Source organism: Orbicella faveolata, unplaced genomic scaffold (assembly GCF_042242905.1).
Source record: "Orbicella faveolata isolate gen_17 unplaced genomic scaffold, um_ofav_v1 contig_1, whole genome shotgun sequence".
In the NCBI taxonomy this organism is placed as follows: domain Eukaryota; kingdom Metazoa; phylum Cnidaria; class Anthozoa; order Scleractinia; family Merulinidae; genus Orbicella; species Orbicella faveolata.
This window is the reverse complement of record NW_028301536.1, coordinates 39,248,624-39,270,000: the sequence shown is the minus strand read 5'-3', so window position 1 is coordinate 39,270,000 and position 21,377 is coordinate 39,248,624. Positions and strand designations below refer to the sequence as shown.

The 21,377-nt window shown below is 38.8% G+C and overlaps 2 long non-coding RNA genes across 2 annotated transcripts in view; one reads left to right on the top strand and one right to left on the bottom strand.

Annotated features, from left to right (window-relative positions):
• LOC149119023 (uncharacterized) overlaps positions 1 to 19,442 on the top strand; it is a 22,254-nt gene extending 2,812 nt beyond the window's left edge. Inside the window, exon 2 of the long non-coding RNA XR_016203033.1 lies at positions 18,162 to 19,442. This is a non-coding gene — a long non-coding RNA (uncharacterized LOC149119023). The remainder of the gene's footprint in view (positions 1 to 18,161) is intronic.
• LOC149119024 (uncharacterized) lies at positions 2,556 to 8,682 on the bottom strand. The gene is made up of 4 exons (XR_016203032.1): positions 8,562 to 8,682; positions 5,234 to 5,372; positions 4,281 to 4,358; positions 2,556 to 3,322 (listed from the first exon to the last, which is right to left on the bottom strand). It is a non-coding gene; the product is annotated as an uncharacterized LOC149119024 (long non-coding RNA).
• Positions 19,443 to 21,377: the final 1,935 nt, after the last annotated feature.

Here is a 21,377-nt window from a genome sequence, read left to right as displayed (position 1 = left end):
AAAAATTTCGCGATCCTCTTTAGACTGATGCAAAAAGTGGTGAAATAACAAAAAGGTTTATCTGTTCACTGTTTCAGTAGCTTGCACAACAGGCAATTTTCGCCTGCGGGGTTCGTATTTGCATTCATAATCGAGATTCGTATTTTGTATACGTTCTGCCAAAAAAGCGACAAAAATATTAAACAAGCGATGTAAGGTACTCCTGGTGCTCTTTCCGATTCTCTGAACTCACATTCCGATTAACTGATGACAAAAACCCCTCTGAAATTTCTTTAAACAATTAATCAAAAGAATAACTGATATATAGTATATATAGTTTGCATGTGAACACTTGTCAATAGATATGTTATTTAGGGCTGAAAGAAACTAATTGTCTCACTAGACTTTATTGCACCACAGAAAAGAGCTAATAAACACTAACCGCAGCAAAATTTGGGAAATGACACGGGACATTCGCCTTGTTTACCCAAACACAGTGTGCCCTGAGGTGATATGGTAGTATAGCAGGAGAAACTATGAGGCCAGTATATATAAACGAAAGATCGATGCAACGCGGGAAGTAAACAACAGCGGAAGATGCTACGAGGGCAGTAAATAACAGCGAAAGATGAAAACTCCAGCAAACGATGCCTTAAATTAATTTTTTTTCTCCTATCAGTAGCCTTAAGTCGCCAAAGGCCGCCATAAGTTTCATATTGTTCATGCAGAGTGGCTAAAATATCAGGATCAACAGCAGGTGTTGTTTAACTTTTTAACTATGAGTGCCATTCATATTCTAGTACACAATGTTGTTATGATTTAGCAGTTGTTTGGAAATTAAACAGTCAGACATCTGTCCGCAGTTTACACACAAAATAAAACATTGTTCAAGAAATATACTGATCAAATTAGCAAGCTCGCTTCGGCCATTCTTACATTAAAGATATCGTAAGTTATTCTTTTCAGCAATCTGGGTTTTGTTTATAGGGCGTTTTCACTGTCATGCAGTAAAAAATAAAATCAAAAACCATTCGGTGGATAAGGTCAAGAAATTGTGATATTATAGAAGATAAATAAAGAAGACAGTTCTGCAAGTTCAAGGTGTGTGCGTTATCTCAAAGTTGAGATATTCGTCAAAATGTTCCGCGCAGATTTACAGAGCCTACAATCCCGGACAAAAGAGTTGGGACACGAAGTAAGTTCTCCCTTCCCCCCACTTTCAATGTTGATAATCAGGTGATTTTTTTCCCTTTTTGTAGGAAAAAACGCGATATTTTCCAACATTGATCAGGGGGAAGGGGGATAAGTGATACAGCTTAAGTGTCCCAACTACTTTTGGCCGGGATTGTCTAAAAGAGATATGCGAGGAATTTTCCAATGAAGGTAACGCCAGCGATTGTCATGGCGTCACGATATTTTAGAATTCGATTTCGGCTCAATGACGCACACTTTGTTTCTGGAAATTGGACAGAAGTTTTCTACTTTAATCTAGATTAAGGCTCGGTGCAGATATTCGTTGAATATAACTTGTAACCGCCTGTAGCAAAACGAAATTTGCGACTTGCTTCAAGCAAAATGGCATTTAAGGGAACGTTAGAACTCGTTTCCATTATTTAAGACATTTTCCAGGATTATCAATTCGCAAAGTAGCAGATCTTTGTGTTGTTCAACGAAATAGTGTTAAATAAATTGACTTAAACCCAATGAAATGCTCATCCGCGTACAGTGATCAGATATATAACCATTACACGTGACACGATAACTTCCCGGTTCCATGTGTTTTATTAACGCGCACGAATAACCACAACGGTTAACCACAACGGTTAACCATTTGAAAGTCTGCGTTTTGCAACCTAACCTTCCCTGTTCTTCCCAATTGGCAGAAGGTTCAAAAATTTCTCACTTGACATTATTTGAAATGCAGGATGGAAGCAATTTGGTGGCAAAATAGTCGAGTTTGACACTTGAAATATGGTTAACCGTTTGCCGGAGACAATAAGTTAACTACGTAACTACCTTTCTATTTCAATTGAACGGTTAACCATATAAACCTTCACGGCACGAAAAATCGCCTTTACCGCGCGTCAAATGCGTTGTTAAAGGTTTTGTAAAGGTCGCCTTTGCACGCTTTTGACGATCTGTGACGCGAATCAAAGATCATCTGTGAATAAACCTTTACCACCAAATCAAAGGCGTGAAAGGCCGTTTTTACTCGCCTGTGAACGCCTGTGTTTTTAGGGTTAAAGGTGATCCTTTGATACGCCTTTGCGCACTGTCGAAGGCGGGTCAAAAGTGTAATCAAATTTGTCTGCGATTCAAGTCAAAGGTTTGCTAAAGATGTGGTCGAAGATGGCTGTGACGCAGGCCAAAGGTTTGTCAAAGGTGCTCCGCGCGTTCCGCGCTCGCGCGTCTCGCCCGAACTTCTCGCTCGCGCTCCTCTTTCGCGATTCGCGACCGTTGATCACGTTTCGCGCGATCCACATCTTATACGCATTTCTCTGCCCTCTACACTAGCTCTGTAGCACCGCATACGAAGGATGCAATCATATCCGTACTCTTGTTTTATGTCTGACAAGTTTTGAAGATTATGTCAGCTTTAATAAGGTTATTTTGTACCAAAACTCTTGACAAATGTTAACGGAAAAGCGGCCTGGAAAGATCATTGCACCTGATTTTAGGAAAATAAATATACTCAACTTAATTCATCTCAGTTTTAATTTTTCTTTCCCGTTTTTATCAAGAGTAAATACCTTCAAGTACCTTACCTAAATGTTTTGGGCTTCAGATTTCAAAAAGCCACGTTGCAGGCTTGGTTTCAAACTACACGTAATGCGACTGATCATGAGGAAAACATTGTTCTATCTATCGTGAAAACAACAGTCAACATATTTTCCATGGTATAAAGCGCATTTATCTAATATTGAAGTACTATGGCTAAATTCTCAGTTCCTTAAATTTACCAGACCAGACTAGACAATAGAGAGGATGACCGCAAAATTTCGTGAAAGATATGGCAAACTTTGCACAAAAGTCAACTAGTGTAAAAGCCTCCTTTCCAGATGGCACGTACAGTCCGTTGCATGGAACTCCTAATGTTTTGGCAATTCTCCTTTTCTGCTGTTTGCACTTGCTAATTCTTGCATTATCAGTGGAATGGAGTACAGTGTTTTCCACTTCTTTCTCATCAAAGTGGTTAAACTGCCTTGTTGGGGTCAATGCCAACTGAATCCCCATGCTTTCTAGGGAAGACACATTTTGACAAAGTCTAAGGCGTTGACGAAATTAATCAGTGCATCTTCACTGGATAAGTCCATCCTGTCAACCATTGCTTGTCCGCATTTGTCTAAACAGAAGCAAACAGACAAAAACGTTGGAAATGAATATTAAGGGTGAATCTTGGCATTCTATTCCTTAAAGTTAACCCATGGTTTTTGCTAATATCACATTAATAAAACGTGACCAATCAGATCATTACTCCTCCTCCGAATAGTTTGTGCTTCTGTCAATAGCAAATATGTATTTAATGTTACCGCAGATTTGGAATTTTAATCTTAAACTCAGTCCACTAACAAAAGAACGGTGAAAATAGTCTTGTCTGTAGTCCATAAACATATTTTCGCTCACGTGGTTGGTCTAAACGCATCACATGAACGAATATGCCCCAGGTAAAACCGGGCAAAATATGAGTAATATTCCTCATTTTCAAAAGATCAAGTGTGTTGCATAATATACTTGACTGAGGATAATTAACACAATAGCTCCATATTTTGACTTTAAAAATATGTAAGGATATATGTCTTTGGCATTATGTGCTCCTCAAAGCTCACGGTTTTCCTTGAGCTTTGCTCTAAGAAAACTGTTTGCTAATCTGGGAACTGGTACTGTCTGTGGACAAATATTTTCATCAGAGTGCATAACACTTTTCAGAGAAATGCATGAGTCAAGGATAGAAGAGGGGACTCAATTGGTAGCCTTTTTTTTTTGTATTTCTCTCCATTCTACTTAGAGATTTGGTCACACAGATATGTCATTAAGAGCCAGTTTAACATGCTAATTTCACCGGCTGAACAAGGGCTTATCCCCAGCTAGAATTTCATAAGAGAACGAAGACTTGGGGTCATTTTAAAAGTGCACAGCTTGGCACAAATAAACAAAAAGCTTAAAGCCAGTTTACCAGTCCATCTGTCTGCCTGTCTCTTACAGACATCTCACAACAAAGATCTTTTATGGTTGCAAAATAGCAATCTAAAAAACCAACAAATCTGACATAAACTGTGACAAGAAATGAGGAATACACACACCTTTGGGAATATTGCTGTTCCTGTGTAATTTCCACAGATCTCTTCATGATCAGTAGTGTTATCTTTTTCCTTATTTTCCTTGTAGATCATATGTGAAAAGGAGCATATAAACATATCAACAGTTAGCAACTACTTGTACACTTTTTTTCCACTGAAAAAAATTCCTGAAATTAAATAATTTAACATGAGACATGCCTGCATGGAATCGCATAGCTGTTGCATTCATTGAAACAAAAATCCAGTGCAAGATGATGAATACAACCACTATGACTCCCAGCAGCCGCATCTCATAGAGGGAAATGGCCATTATCCAGACAAATTTGCCAACAAAATTTTAAATTGAGAAAAGCAAATGAAGGTCTTTGTCAATTACTTTTACTAAGTTATTATCAAATCCTCTACACCTTAAATTCTCTACTGATCCCATCAATAGTTATGAGTTAATCATATTATTAATTTTGCTTGAAAAAATTTGGTTTGGAAACCTGATGGCCAAACCAAAACAGTTGATATTGCAGACAACCACACAAAATTTAGATGCAAAACTCAGCTTTTACCAATCAAAAACCAACATTTCCTGAGACTGGGTTGCAAACTTTGATTCATTTACCAAAAAGATTCCCATCCCTCGCATGTTTTCAACAACATTTTAATTTCTTAATTTTCGTCCAGGTGAGCCAGTTGATGTATTTGTCCCATAAGAAAGACAACATTTCCTCACTCAATGTCCTTAAATGAACCAAAAAGAAACAACTTTTTTTCACAGAGTGATGAGACTATAATAAAAATGATCAATTAAAATAATATTAATAAATTATAGCAGGTTTTTTAAATCTATTTATATACTTTCTTTGCTGGAAAAAGATATAAAAAGTTGTGGCTGAAGAAGTTATAAGATGGTCTATGCTACAAAATACAGAAATAACAAATGAATATTCCAGCCTTTTACTTACCAAAATGTTGTGATGTTTACACACTTTGGAGCACTGCATGATTAAACTGCATCTGAGTTGACTATGAACTACAGAGTTGCATATTGTATCCTCTCCCAATTTATTCTGTTAAGGTCTTCAGTTCTCCTAGAATGGTTAGCTGAAGGATAAAAACAACATTCATAAGCAAATTTCCACTAGTCAGTTTTTAATTGGCATTTAATTGTCTACTGCTCAAAAGACCAAGACATGAAACTCTAAAACTATTGGTACTGTCCAGAGAGGTCACGTAATAATATTATTACGAGGTCAGCTTTTTAATTTGCAACTAATGGCAAGTTTGATTTTTATCAAACATTGTAACAATTTCACCCACTAAAGATAAGCTGGATTATGTGTACTAACGACATCCATGGTCGAGTGTCGATCGACACCCTTGATCGATACTCTCAATCGACACTTGATCAACACCTGATCGATACTCAATCGACCCTCCATCGATACTCAATCTACATTTCTATTACTCAGTTTTGCAAATGTCACAGGGTAGGTGCATTTGATCACCTGGTATGACACCATTCTTAGCCCAGGAGACAGTTCAAAATGTCAAATGCCTGGAAAGTTCGTGGCGGATGGCCAGGAGATAGTGGAGTTCCAAATGACTGATCCATAAGCCAGATACAACAAATATCAAAACATATTTTTACTACAGTTGCTACTGATCTCGCAAACTGATTGTCATCACAGTGGTCAAAATTTGTTGTGGACTCACTCGGCTGTGTTTCACGAGTCCGCAACATTTTGGCCACTGTGATGATGCGTATCATTGTCAATAAGAGAGCAGACCACGCTAAACCACATTCGATTTGTTAAATTCACACCAGTGAAGTCATTTATCAACATCAATGAACAAACATCATCATAATTTCAACTGTGGCAACAAAGAGAGCTTTTTTCAATAGAATGGTAACTAGAGACAAAAGTAAAAACTTATCCATAGATTAAATTTTCAGAATTAATATAATAATTAAGTCAGGTCGAGATGGTTTGTCATGCATGGCTGACAGAGTTTTTCCTTCAATGCAAATTTCCTTTACATTTACATGAGCTTTCTTTCAAGGGAATTGCTTAAGCTCAGAAATTACCAGAGGCATTGTGCACAACAATTTATACGAAGATAGGGTTAAGTTTAAGCTTAATTATTAAGTTACGTTTATTTCAAGCCCTGATCATGCTAAAATCTATGCTATGACTGACACTTCAATTTAATGCACAAGACTTGACTGAGTAAGGAAAAAATATTACCTTTGTCAACTTTTGTAAATAAGTATATGTGAATTGAAAATAAAGTCTTGTCTTTTCTTAACGAAGAGCTTTGCCGATGAACTGAGATTCAGTCAAGTGCAATTAATCTTCGACCAAAATGTTTTCGTCGAGGATCTGTCCTACTATGAATATACGCAATTCATAGCTCTTTATTCCTTTGTGTAGCCATTGCTGCGTTTAATTTACCTTTTCAACTCCGTTATTCTCTGAACATTGAAAACAAATGAACGAAATTGAAAGACTTACGGCCTTTCCTGGTCCAAACCACAATGAAAATTTCACCAGATCCGTCATAATGAAGCTAAAATAAATTTGCATCATTTCTGTTTCGCTCGAATCAACCAGCCCTCTAAAGACGTAGACAAGGTCATATTTTTCAGTGTAGGAAATAGAAACATCCTTTTCAAACACAACACATTGTGCAAAGTTGGATTTTACGGGCACACAAGTGGGCCGTTTGCCCCTCGAGAGGCAACAGAAGGTCATGCCACGGACTCACCAACCGTCTGCCATAGAAGGTCATTTAGAAAGATGACTTTACGTTTCTTAGTGCCTACCCAGGTAAAACTTGCCATTGTATGCTGTTTCTTTTTAGTAGCGCTCGTTAGCTGTACCTGCGAGGCGGTACAACATACTCATAAATTAATGGAACAAGCCAATTAACTTCAACGTGGAAGAAACAAAGAATACAGTACAGGGAACTGCTCCGAAAAATTTTGAACTGAAAAAGTTCGGACGCTTTTTGGCCGAGAGAGAAAAACTATGCATGCATTGTTTATGCACTGATTGTGGGTCTCTGGAAACGCAAAAACATGGCGACAGCGATAACAGAACAAATCATGTATGTATCTCGCATGATAAAAGTGGGTTTACAAGAGAACCCTTTTGGCATTTAGATAATAATTTTGCATGACAAGCTCCTTTAATAAATTTTATGTTTAAAGTATTGCGCAATCTGACCCTGTTTCGGAAGCTTGCAAATTATTGGACGAGGTTGAGCAATTACTTATTATTTTTTATTGTGTCGAAAGCAGAAGCAAATTTTTGATTTGAAAGAAAAACAGAAATCACGGTATTTTTTGATAACAATGATCTCGTTCTCTAAACGCTACCTTGTCGCCAAAAGGTCCATTACTCCGAACCTACTAGAGCCGCGAAGAATCTAGAAGGAAGGCCAGGGCTTTTCTTGTCTTCTCAGCATCGTGATCCGCCCCATTCTTTACTCGGTTTGGGTCGTGACGTCACGTTAACTGGCAAATAGAAACACGTGACAGACAGTCACCGGGTTTCAATACATTGATAGCATTGCGCAAGAGCAGACTTTGAAGCAAACGGCACATCATACGGTTCAAGGAGTGTGTTATACGTATGCAGGTATTTGCCAATGAGAATAACATACTCTGAATAAAACATTCTTGTCAAATTAGAAATGTCTTGTAGTATTATAGGCCTATATCTTCAGGCGAGTTATTTTTTTCTCTTTCTTTTAATAATTAATGACAACACATGACCCGGGTGGAAATGCCACTGATCTAAAATTTTAGGATCCTCCGCGAAATCAAGAGTTATGGACGGGCCGGAAAGTCATGTATTTATACCAAAGAGGTGACGGAAGTAATAAGTGCATTTGTGAACTGAATAAGATGGGTTATCCTGAACGATCAGTAAATTTAAAGGTATTTTCCCTTAACCAAGGTGAAAATGCTTTCTTTATTAACGTAATTCTAGTCTTGGTCTTTACAACACAGCTATCTAATAACATCCAAAATGATAAGATCATCTAATAGTATAAAAAAACAGCCTCATCAACATTTCAAAACTGTGTGGTTATAATAAGAAGATTAAAATGATCTAAAATTATTCAGCTTAAAATTAATTCACAACACAAATCCATCGGCAACTGAATGTTTTTGTATTCAGCAAATAGATTTCATGTTGCCGTGCGTCTGTTCAGTAACAGATCACAAATGACGTCAAAATAAGGTGAGAACAAAAAAAGCTGGCACATAGCCGAATTTCTTACCACATTTTAAAGTCTTCTCTGCCGGATCAGTTGCTGAACAAACGAACGGCAACATGGAGTCTATTTGTTTTACATAATAAAGAAACAAAGCAAGATGTTAATGACGTCATCTGTCCGTCCGTCATCCGTCTGTCATTAATAAGTAGGAACGAATCAAAATGCGGGGATAATTCGTCATAGGATATTTGCTCATATACCATGATGGCTAAGCCGGTGGAAACTTTTTTACTTTATAATCTAATGATCTGTATACAATACTTTATTCAAGGGATACAAATAATGTGTTAAAAAATACATCTTGAAAGGGAAATCGTGAGCCGGGTTAGCCATATACGTGACAATTCCAATAAATAAAAGCGTAAATGACGTATACAATCTAACAACTATTTACAAGCCATAATAAAATGCAATATCAATTAGTTTTCAGGTTAAAATTGTAAAACATATTCACATACTAAGCTAAGAAATATTCAAAAAAAATACTTAACGTTCATAAAGGTCTTCGGTCTTGGTCTAAACAGAGTCAGTGATTCAGCGTGTACAACTTCACTAGAGAGACAATTCCATGCATTGTTTATCCGGACGAAGAACGAATTCTTATAGCAGTTTAGGTTGGCTTCTTTTACTTAAAGTTTATAGCTGTAGCTGGCTCTAGTCCGAGTATTCTTTGAAAACCCCCAAACCTTTTCTTCATTACGTTTTGCTCTCAGAGTTGGTAATAGCAGAGGATAAACATCTGTTTATATTATTGCTTTCACACAAACGCGGCAATTTGTCATAAAAAAAGCTTGATAATAATTCTAATTCTTTTTCTCAACAGATTTATTTTTTCATTGGCTCTCAGTGATAACAGTTTTTGTGATAAACCAACACACAGTAGGTGGCGCCAGGCAATCCACAATATCCCAATGTTTAATTACACTCTGAGCCTGGGGCTAAACAGACATACGTCTGAATTGAATGTTATTATATCAAATATGTTTCTAGAATCCTCAGGGAGAAAAAAACTAACCTTTATGAAAACCGGGAAGCTCATTTTTCTGTTTTTCTTGAAATGAAGCTTGCAAAACTTTTTATGCTGATTTTGAACTATGCTTGGATCTTCTCTCAAGGTAGGGACCGGAGTTTTACTGTAACACTTAAATAATTAAGAAGAGCTGGCCATGAAAGACTGAAAATTAGAACTGGCCACCGACAATACAAAGTACATGTAATAAATAAGCTAAAACCAGATCTTTAGGGTTGAGATTAAACAACGAAAAGTATAAAACCAATTACATTGACAGAAACTGAGTCATCTCCGTTTAACTGTGAAAATGTGACTCTCGCATGGACATGCAGAATAGCCTGCGGTTTAAGCGAGATTTGCGAGAAGAGATAAACCATTGATAAAAAAAACTTAAGTCCTATTAGGATTCTATCACCCTTCATTGAGCGAGAAAAACCTATTTGCGAAAAAGTCGCGTTCAATATGAAGAGCATATACATTGAGTGCAGAACCCGCGCGGCTCGAACCTTAGTCGTTGCCGACAAAGGCTTTTGAACTATTTTACTTACCTGATTGGATCAAGCAGAGGGTAAACCTACAGCTGACATGTAAAATTATTGAATTTATCGTTGTCAAAAGTGACATTTCTTACACCGCGATAAAAGCGATGAAGTTGATTGGATCGAGAATTGCAGCTGAAAACAAGATAAATTATATAGTGTCGAAAATTTCGACTCAAAATAAAGTCATCTCTTCAGTTTACTATCGCTACTAACCTGGTCGACTTGGATTCGAGTACTCCTTAGTTGACAGCATTAAGACGAAGTTTAGTCTACGTAGGACAGAATAAATTAAAACTTTCATTTCGGTTATTTTTCATCTGAGAGCAATCTAGTTCTCAGAAACCAGCTTAATGTTCACCTATTATGATCACCGTGGATTTAAGGCATTATTTTAGGTTAACCAATATCTTAGGAAACGGTTTTTTTCATACTTCCGTTTCGTTGTAATTTTCATATTAGCAATATTGCTCACTTAGAATGAAACGGCTACCAGGAATCTGCATGGAAAGTACAAATTGAACGAAACTAAACATGACAACTTAAGATATGAAGTTCTCATTCTGAAACTTGCAGTGAATTTAATGACGACCGCCTTCATGCGACAAACCCAAGTCCAAGATGGCTATTAATTTAAGACCGGCAACTAACTAATTTTAGTATATTCTCAGCTCCGACTATTGCATTTCTAGCTCTCTGATTGGCTCAAAAACTCCGACTATGAGCCATTAGTCGGAGTTTTACCTTATATGGAAAACAGTCTGCCAAGTTTAAAAATTTTCCGCTCTGTAAAATTGTTGAAATAAAAATCGGCGGCAAAAACCCGATTAAGAATATACTAAAACAATTATTCCATTCGACCTTGTTGGATATGAAGTGATCATAACCAACTCGCGCTACGCGCTCGTTGGTTATTTATCACTTCATATCCAACGCGGTTTCATGGAATAATTGTTAATTAATTTGTCAGCTTCATTCGTGACTGTAAAATTTCCGATCCATGGAACCATGCTTAACGATATACTTATATCTTAAATATTTATTTATGTATTTATATCTTAAATATGTGTATATATAAATAAATGATGTAGTGTTTTTTATTATTTTTAAATTTTATTGTAGATTTTTAATACTTGTATAGTTTTAGGTTATTTATTGTTGTAATGCGCTTTTGACGACCTGGTATGTTAAAAGGCGCACTATAAATCAATAAATTATTATTATTATACTTAACGATATCAACGGTTTAAAAAATGTCAAATGTTGTTGTTTATCGTGGTCAATGTGCTTAGCTGCTCCTATTCTCAAGCATGCTACTTATAAATTGAAAGAAACGAATATTTCAAATAGACATTACAGGTTTAATCAAAAATCCCAACTTGTGGGAGGTAGACCAGTTGACTGTTTACAAGCATGACCGCCGAGAAAATGCAAACTGAGCTAGGGTGGAAATTAGCCAGTGAGCAGGCTCACCTTGAAGCCACTCGCGAACGAAGCGCACGCGAGTCGCTGAGCTAAGCGATCCAGCGGCGAGGAGTCTGGTGCGTACGTGCTAAGAAATGATCAGGACAGGCTCACTTTTCTCGGGGCTTCGGTGTGCGCACGCACGTGTACTCCCCAAACGTCAGCCTGTTCGCAGGCTAACCGAGAAACAACTCTAGCTTAGTGGTTTGAGAACGTAACGCTTACTGTGCTCAGAAAAGCTAGAGAAAAAAAAATAAGGACATGTCGGAGATTTATCACTGTCGTATTCGTCACGTGTCTCTTGTGTTGATTTATTATTTTTTTGAATTCGTAGTCTCTTACGGGAAACAGTTCGGTTCACCTATTACTAACTACGGATAGACAGAGCTGAAAGAATCCATCAGTATCATTATTTCATATTATTTGGCTTTTATTCGGCTCTCAGACTTTAAACGCAAGCTTGGCTGACAGCGGTCCAACCCTTATGTCCGCATAGTTTCTTTAATACGCCAAACGCAATTGCGTAATGTTGCGATAACCATCAATCACTTTGAAAATCCTGGAGAATAATTGGAAGCCGTTCGAATTTAAGCGACAAAGCACTTCAGGCGGCACGAACATTGGAAAAATGACAGCAATCAGTAAAAGTCATCTATAACAAATATCATTAATGTATTTTTCTTTCTTTTTTGTCCATTTGTTTTCTAATTTATGTATGTATTAGAAACCACTTTCTGCGTGCAACTTGCTGTAACACTCAAGCATTCTAGTGGCCGCATTCGATTTGAACAGTTCACTTGTCCATGATTGAATACTCTTGAATACTCCAGGTAAGTCCAGGTGTACATTACGTATGGCTTGTGCCTTGAACACTCTAGGATTGCATTGCGTCACGATTGCGTATTTGAGGCTTGAATACTCCCCGGCAATCCAGGATATTTTCGTTTTGGCGTAGTGGATCATAGATTTTATCCTTGCTAGCATCTTGAGTGTTTTTTTTTTGTGTGTTTTTTTTTTTGTTCCAGTTGGCAAAATCAAGCGTAAATGAAGTTACAGGTTTTCTATTGCGCCTTGTAAATTAAATGAACATTCGTTCCTCAGATATAAAATAAAGACTACATTTGTCGTATGTAAATAACATGTACCTCAGTCATTGATTAAGATGATTTATTATTCAGTACTCGAAGCTAGTATCCCACCGCCTGAAGCCAAGTTTCCCGCAAATGCAATTAAACCTTTTACATCTTACTATGTAAATTTGTACCTGTTGTTATTCTTTGTGTGAAGATTTTTCATATCGTTTGGTATCGTCACAAAAGATAGGGACGCGTGTCGAAAACTGAACCCTTTAGAGATCACACTGAATATACGCTGATAACTGAAGCAAAACATGAAAGCTACATTTGTTTTTACAATTTGCTGGTTCGTGCTGCCTTTAAAAGGTAAGGTAAAGGTAATACAGGATCATTAAGCAAAAAATATATAGGCTTCCCTGAAGACCAAGCTAAGCGTGCTCTTACAATCTACATCAATATATGATATACATCAATTTGACCCAGCATAAGTAGACTGGTTGCTGGTTTCTCATACATCAACAAATTTGCAAGACCTTTGTATTTAGTTGTAACTTTTAGCTGAACATCTGTTTTCACAGCACTAATGTTTTATATCGATTCAAACGCCAGTCTGAGCGAATAAACTTCAGAAAGACCATGGATTTTAATCGCCGAAACTCGTCAAGTGATCAGTTTATAGGAATGGCTCAAGTTAAGGCCAGGATGATTACACACGCCCGAAATTCATGAATGCTAACTTAAGTCATCAAATACGTCTTTCGTATACTCTCTGCGTTACGTTGAGTTAACTCAGTAACCCCAGTAACTGCCCATCCACAGGAATTATCTTTATTCTTTCCTTTCATTCAAATCACTTTTATAATTGTTGACCTTTTCCACACACACATCGCGCGCGGTTATCGTGATCGTCGTCAGAAATAAGAAAATCAAAACTGTGCTAAGAGCCAATCAGATTGCAGGATTTGTTTCCGTGCTCTCTTAGAAAACAACCAATTAATTTTTTGTGAGTGTAAAAAGTCAAAATTACATTTTCATTTTAAAAAAGTGGATTAATTAATAAATCTGCATTCATTGCACTCAACATTCTTTAGTTTTCTAGTTTCCAATCGATATGATGTTTATCTAGATAGATCAATGTCAATGGACTGGTAGATACAGTACAGACTCCTTAATACGGTCGCCAACGCGCCATGTAAATTTGGCCGTATCAACAGGGTGGACGTATTAACGTGATTGGGTCTAAATTGAGCGACACCTAGACAGATATATCACAATTTACACTTCTAAACAGCTGTCCTTTAATAAGCATCCGCAATGTGGACATAACTTTAAAAACAGTGAAACTTGAATCAGTGTATGAAATATTAACAATGGAAAGATGAACATAATGGGAAGAAGAAACTCGATACCTACTGGACGTGCTTTGAGAATTAATTGTCTCCAAAAAGCAACTTCCGGCTCTCAAGGTACAAGCTTAGGACCCTGGAAACAAGAACCTGGTGAGACAGTGGATTCATTTCTGAAGAAAATTTGAATTCTAGTCGAAGAATGTCGTTTTACAAGCTCGGATGAGCATATCATTGATGCGCTCATCTTTGGATCTAACTCCAAGCGTACGCAAACCCCTCCCCCTCCTGGGGGGGTAGTCCCAGAAAAGTTGGGTGGAGGTGTGCGGCCCACTTCCCAAAATTCTTACCCTATTTATGACCAAAATCTGCGATATTCCCTGCCCTATTTGTGACCTGACCAAAAGTTCGATGTCCTACTCATCACCGTTGCGGTTGGCACAGTTGCCCTAAACATAAGTAATGAAGGGCTTTTGTTGACGGTCTTATTGATAATGACGAAAAGGTCGCTTCTTCCAAGAAACATACCCAATTCAAGGCTAGAGTGCTAAAACCATACCCTATTTATGATCGAAATGGCCAACATCGATACCTTATTTATGACCAAAACGGGCTGAAAAACCCTACCCTTTGGCTGCACATACCTATACAGCCCATATAAGGGAATACCCTCCCCGGGACGCAAACGAAGCTCCTAAACACTCCGCTCTCACGCTTAACACCGCTCTGGATATTTCCCGGACTGAAGAGGTAACAAGTAACCAAATCAAAGAAATTTCACCTGGTACTTCAACTCATGTTGACGAGCTAGTCCCACGGCCCCACCATCCGTTTGTGTGGATGTTGCTGCACCGAGCACGATATTTCTGAGCGACCTTTTTGTCCCGCTTATGGTTCAAAATGCGGTGCATGCGGAAAACAGAATCACTGAAGAAAATTCTGCCGTTCATCAGAGCCTGACAAAAAGGGGAAGACAAAGGGTGGCTGTCAAAGGCATCCTAACCCTCCAAAAGGGAAACCTGAAAGAAAGAAAGAAAGAAAGAAAGAAAGAAGCATTTCCATAGCCTTGAGACTCGCGATCGAAGGGATAACAACCCCGAAACATCAGTTCCAGATCAGCTGTACTTCCATACCTTGTCAGTTAACCAGGTCACCAAAAATGACACTCAGGCCTTCCCAAAGGTGGAAGTGGTCTCAGATCACTACAAGAAACCACTCTTGTGAAGGTTGACACTGGCGCTGAGGGAAACGTTATCTCTCTGAGTACATACAAGTCGCTCTTCCCAAATGCGTCCTGTAACCCTGGTGGCATTCCCACTAGCTTCACACCATCTAGCAACATCATCACTGCGTTTGGTGGACATGCTGTTGGTCATCATGGCACTTGTGTACTCAAACTGGATTATGGTGGCTCCTGTAAATCATGCCCATTCCATGTTGTTGATGCTAATGGTCCAACCATATTACGCCTACCAAAATGTACAAATTTGAATCTGGTTACCATGATCGACCATGAATTTCAGCATCACAAACTATGAAGGTGCTTTCAAGCCAAGTACTCCTCCTCGACCTACCTACGACCCATATCCAGTTGATAAAGAGCAGGTGCTTAGACAGTACAGGGGTTGTCTTGAAGGTGTTGGTTGCTTTCGAGGCGAATGTCATATTACAGCTGATCCTACCATTCTCTCCAGTTGTGCACCCACCAGGAAGAGTTCCAGAGGCCCTCAGGGAGCCCTTGAAGAAGGAACTTGTGTATGTATGTGTATACTTAATTGGCCACTCCCCATTGGGGCTTTTCAGGACCAATGTAAACAAACAATGATAAATAAATATTTATTAATTAAAAAATATATATTGATAAATAACTTGGTTCATTGGTTGAACAAGAAATGTTAGCAAAAGTTACGGAGCCTACTGACTGGGTCAGCTCCCTGGTATGCGTCGCTAAAAGCACTGGTGCATTGCGGCTTTGCCTGGATCCTAAAGATCTGAACTGTGTTATCAAGAGGCCACACTAGTTTACACCTACACTAGAGGATGTTCTCCCTAAACTTAATGGTGCTGAATATTTCTCAATTCTTGATGCACGCAGCGGTTACTGGAATATCAAGCTTACCAAGGAGAGCTCGCTGTTGACAACCTTTAATTCACCGTTTGGAAGATACTGATTTTTACGTCTGCATTTCGGCCTAGTTTGTGCCCGGACATTTTCCAAAGGAAAGTGGGCGAAACCTTTGGTGATTTGGTATGTGTCACTGGAATTGCGGATGACATTGTTGTATATGGCTACAACAGTGATTTTAGCGATCATGATGAAAACTTTCGCGCTGTTTTTCAGCGTGCTCGTGAAACTGGTCTTCACTTCATCAAGACTGGACAAATGTAAATTAAGATGCACTCGAATGCCCTTCTTTGGCCTTATCATTGGTGCTGAAGGTCTCCAGCCTGATCCACGGAAGATCGATTCCATACTGCCTATGGACCCCTCGACCAGCCTTGAAGATCTACAAACATTCCTTGGGGTGGTCCAGTTCCTGAGTCGTTTCATTCATAAGCAGCTAGCCTTTGGGGGCTCACCAAGAAGACAAGTGAATTTGTTTGGATTCCTGAGCATCAGTCTGCCGTAGACCACGTCAAGAAAGCAATCTTGGGCCCTACCTCATTACAGTACTTTGACAGTACCCAGCCTGTAACCATTCAGGTGGATGCTTCACAGAGGGGCTTAGGTGCCGTTCTCCTAGCTACAAGTCAATGGTCCAATGGAGTTCGCTAGCAAGTTGTTGACGGAAACTGAAAGTCGTTACTCCAACTTTGAGAGGGAAATGTTAGCTGTCCTGTTTGGTTTGGAGAATTTCCATTATTGTACCTATGGCCGGCCCGTTGTTGTGGCTCCGGATAGACTGAACTTATAAGCATGCAGTGTGAATATGCATCTGAACATTTTCTCTCATTTCTAAGCTTGCATTTGTTGTAATCAGTTTTATTATATCTCTCAGTTAGTACGCGCGCTGTGATTGGCCAATTTAGCGGGCCGTTATCCACTGTACGGCCCGCTAAAATTTAAAGCTGTCTTTGTTGCCAAAATGTTTCGTGATTTATCACCGAGAGTTCTTAACTTTTTAACAAGTAAAAGCTTAAAAGTTTCTTTCACTTGTGAAATTGTGTATTAAAACCTGCTAACGACTGAAAAGTCACTTAGAAACGATTTCAAATTAAGTCGTTTTGCTTTCGAGGTGCGTCAGACATTTGAAGCCATTCCGCGTGAATAGAAATCGTTCCTGAGCCCGTCAGACACACAGTAATGTACGTTACGGATCCTGGTTTTCCCCTTCGATTCATGGTCCGCGCGTGGGCCATAAATCGATGGGGGAAAATCTCGGTCCGTAACTTACAGTACGGCCCTCGAACTCGGTTAGTGAGAGGTATTTGTTTTTTTCCTGAAGAAAAGGGGATGTCGCAGTATCGCTTAGCAACCTGTCTCAGTTTTCGGTCTGCGGTCGTTAATTAGTTTCCAGGTCCCCGATATATATATAAGAAGTATTCTAAAATTACACGCAAGCACGATGAAAAGATCGCGAGTTACATGATGAATCACGATCAAAGATCACGAGTTTAAAAATTGTGATTCTCCTACGTCGTACGCCTCCTAGTTTCCTCGAGAACTACAACATGCAGAGTGAATATGCATCTGAACATTTTCTCTAATTTCTAAGCGCGCATTTGTTGTGATCAGGGATGACCGCATTTGTTGTAATCGGGGTGGCCGCGTTAACGGGGTTTTCGCCGGGACAAAGGGTGACCATAAGGCGGGGTTCCACTGTATCGGAAATCAATGTCCAATCCATAAGAGGAATTATTTTGACTTTTAACATGGTTAATTAGCAGTTTTACGATGACGATTCATGGTTTTCGATTGTCGTCCCCTTTTTCCAGACTACTTTTCACAACTACTCAACAACTCAAAAGTATTCAGATCATACCAACTGGGCTAAGAGGTAGTTGGAAGGTTTTCAGGGGCAATGTACTTGATTTCACAGCTACCATCTCACCATAACAACTATTTCCACTTTATACCGGGTGCTACGTATACATGGCTTGCTTACTTTGTCTCATTAATCACAAACAAGCAAAGCTGCAGTGTAATATATTTTGGCTGTTTTCAGGTGAAGCACTATACTGCAACTTCTGTTTCTCAAACAAGTCATGGAGTGACTGTGATAGCAATAGCAAGCAAGATATTTGTGATCCTACAATTGATAAAGATGGGGCGTGCACCAAAGTTCACCGGGTGGAAAAAAAAGGTGGAAAGGATATCCATCACTTTTCAAAAAGCTGCCTGCCATCGAGCCATTGTAGTGGAGAGGATTGCGTGAACCATGGCCAAAGTTGCCGGTTCGATTGCTGTAATACAGACTATTGTAATGGATCGGTGTTTCTGAATGGGAATTACATGACTTTTTTGATGCTTGCATTGGTAATTATTGCTCATCTTCTTTGAAGTTTTTGAAACTTTTTCAAAGAAACTTTTCAGTAGTATAGTAAATTTATTACAGCTCTTTTCCAGGATTAACTTAAAGCAAAGTTAATGGGAGGTAAATGGTTTGGAAGCCCGACGGCAAACTTCCAAGAAGCAGCCAAAAAAATAATACAAACCAAGATTTCTGTCGGAAGGTCCACGACCTTACATAGTCTAGGTATGGACGTTTCTATTTGCAAGTTCCTTGGACAAACGTCAGTAGGAACCTTAGTTAGAACTTTGTCGGGCCTCATAGCCATTGTCCTCAAAACCAGATTTACTTCCATAGATACACTCATATATAACACATATTTAACACTTTGCTGTTTAAAAGAATTTTCTGCAATCACCAGCGATAGCTTTTTTGTAATAGACAGATTTGGCTAATGTATTTACATGCTGGTTGCCACCCAATTCACACCACGTGTTGATTCATTTGGGACCTTAGAGACCAATTTCGATATATTAAAATTCAAACTTGGCTCCGAGGCTTAGGGGAATAAAGCAAAAGAAACGGCATCGAGGATGAGGGATGAATAATTAATTTATTTTGCGTTATTCCCCTAAGCCTCGGAGCCAAGTTTGAATTTTAGTATATCGAGACTGGCCTTTTGCAATTTGCAACACGCAACTGATTGCATGGGAGTGTGTACAAACTGAACAATTGAAATCTCCCAAATGAATCATAACATGAGCTTAGTTGGGTGGCAACAAGAATGTACACACGTCAGGCGAATCCTTCTGTAGTCAAGCCTGTACAACATCCCAGCTCAAGATAAACTGAACAAACTTTATACGCATGCTTATTAGCAATTACTAGTTATTTGATTCAAATTTGAATCACTTGTAATATTTGAACTCAAGAAGGCAGAAGTTTCTGTCGAGACATGTATGTGAAATTAAAATCGTCATTTGTTTTCATCGAAAACTTGCCGTGTCTTTCCTGCTGACTTGCTGAATTAAAGAAGATAACGAAAGTCATACGGTGAGAATGATGTGTTAAGTTTCCTGGGTACGTTTGTAGAGCAAGAGTGCGGGCAATGCAGCGCAGACATTCCTTGCATCCTGCTGTACAAACTAAAGACACACATCTATCTAACCGTATACCATTTTTCATAACAATTAATTCATTACCTCCAAATATTTCTAATATCATCAAGGATTAAACAGAATAGCGTGCTGCTAACTTCGGATCGCTGTAAAAAAGTCTTCCAACACCCATCCATTGTCACTTTCGCATAGTCTTCGGGACGTGTTGGAGAAAGCTTAACTGCCCTCTAGCGTCTCTGCCTCTAACACCACAAAGTTCACACTTACCCTTATGGAAAGAACTGTACTACCTGCCCCTACACCTACGACAAACTCACACAAATATACCTCACTATCCAGTGGTGAAACAAGAATTGTAAAATCACGCTTGACTTGTAATTCTAAAACCTCATTTACATTATATAATGCAACAATTGTAATTTACAATAAATTCGAGAAACTTCACCACAGTAAATTTAAAACAAGCTTTCTTATGTTTTTTTCCCTTTAAACTTATTTTGGCAGTGGAGCTACTACGCGCTAAGGTCGTGCAAGCGGAGCCCCATACCTTGAAAAACGAGCTAACAAAATTAATGTTGGTTGTCACGTGACTGTCCGTACGTCCGTCCGTCCGTACTCCGCTTAGGAAATTTATAAGCTTTGCGAATTACCTCTATTAGTAAGGTTGCAGAAATCCAGAAGTTACGACAGATCTACGACAGACGTCGCGAACAATACAAGTTTCAGTTCCACCTCTTTGGTTTCATCCTGGTCGACCGGGCTGAAATTTCTCATGTGAACAGACAACAAAATTCCTCTCGGTACTTATATGAACAGATAATTATATGAACAGATGAAGTGAGAAATATATGAGACAACAAACGGTAGGAATTTCCCGGTTAGTGCTTCAAACCACTTTTTAACGCTAACAAAAGGGCGAACCTCCCTAAAGAAACAATAAAAGGAGCCTGGGTATATCCGCAAGGCCATGGGACCTAGATCTCGTGGTCCCATGATGCTTCGGTGGCTTTTTGACGCCACGGAATAGACGGGCAATAGAGAGACCCCATGGAAGGGAGGGAAGAAGGGTCGGAAGCTCATATATTTCTCACTTCATCTGTTCATGTAATTTGAATTATAACTTCAGGCCGCTTCGCGGCCCTAGTATAATTCTCATTATATTTCACAGACTCCGTTCGAAATATATGAGACAACAAATGGTAGTTTTTAACGCTGCTACTAAAAGCAACAAAACAGCAATGGTTCCACAAAACAAAACATTTAAATTGTATATATATTATATATATAAATCAAAACTCAACAGGAGAATAGCTGAGTTTACAAGTACATTTACTTTGAGGATAAGACCCCAGTAGCAAAGTCTGATGTAAACAAGGGTTTATAGTAAAATGTTCTGAAAATTGAAGCAGAAGACCAGTTGGCCATTGACATGATAGTCGACAGCGGGACAAATGTATTGGCAGCTGCTGTCGTAGATGCACCACGGACAGAGTGAGCTTTAAAAATCTGACTATTCCTGCTGCATTCATAAAGGTTCGTAGCTAACGCCCAACGTTGTAGAAGTGACCGGTTTGTGGGGGCGTTTAAATGAAATAAACAACTTATCGGCAAGATAAGACGGGATAACGGGTCGAACGTTCCTGGATGATTTTAGATAGTCTAAAACAATTCACGGGACAGAGCTTCTTGTTTTGGTCAAAGCGGGCAAAAAAATGCTTCCGCTGGTTTATCTGCAATGCCAGATTTTCTAGGGACGGTGAGTTTGAAAGACACCCATTCTGGAAGGACGCTGCAATGTCTGAGAACCAGGGAA